Here is a 579-nt window from a genome sequence, read left to right as displayed (position 1 = left end):
CAGAGGTGAGGTGCTGTGCCCCCGGAGCCCCCGCCTCGCTCCCCACCATGCTCTGCCCCTTACCTGCAATGCACGGACCCTCCCAGTCCTGCCTCTCTGCCCGCTGGCGGTGCTGCCTAATCCTCTTGGTGCCGAGGCTGCGCCAGGATAAGCGTCCCTCCTGCTCTGCCCTCGGTGGCCATCGGGACAGTTGCTGCTCTGCTCTGCCACTCCTCCTTTGCTCTGCCTGAGATTCATCTCCTGCAAGCAAAGGACTCGTGATTTATTTTTAACTGCTGCTGGTAGGGGTCATTACCAGCCAGGGAACAGCCTGGCCGCCCGCTCTGCCTCCACGGCCCTGGCTGTTGGCTGTCCTAGGGATCTTCACTCACTCAGGCTGCTCAGGAAGAAAAAATAGACATCTTCAGAAATAAAATAGACATTTTAGGCCAAACTGCCAGAGTCAGACTCCAGCATCCAGCTCCCAACACTCTCATAGGTGACAGTGCGTATGTTCCCAAAGGGATCAGAGACCCCCACCTTGACTTGGGGCAGCCGAGGGGCTGCTGCCGCTCAGGAGGACCTGGGGGGCAGCAGCAG

This window comes from Pterocles gutturalis, unplaced genomic scaffold (genome assembly GCF_000699245.1).
Source record: "Pterocles gutturalis isolate BGI_N339 unplaced genomic scaffold, ASM69924v1 scaffold4401, whole genome shotgun sequence".
In the NCBI taxonomy this organism is placed as follows: domain Eukaryota; kingdom Metazoa; phylum Chordata; class Aves; order Pterocliformes; family Pteroclidae; genus Pterocles; species Pterocles gutturalis.
Note: the sequence above shows the minus strand (reverse complement) of the source record.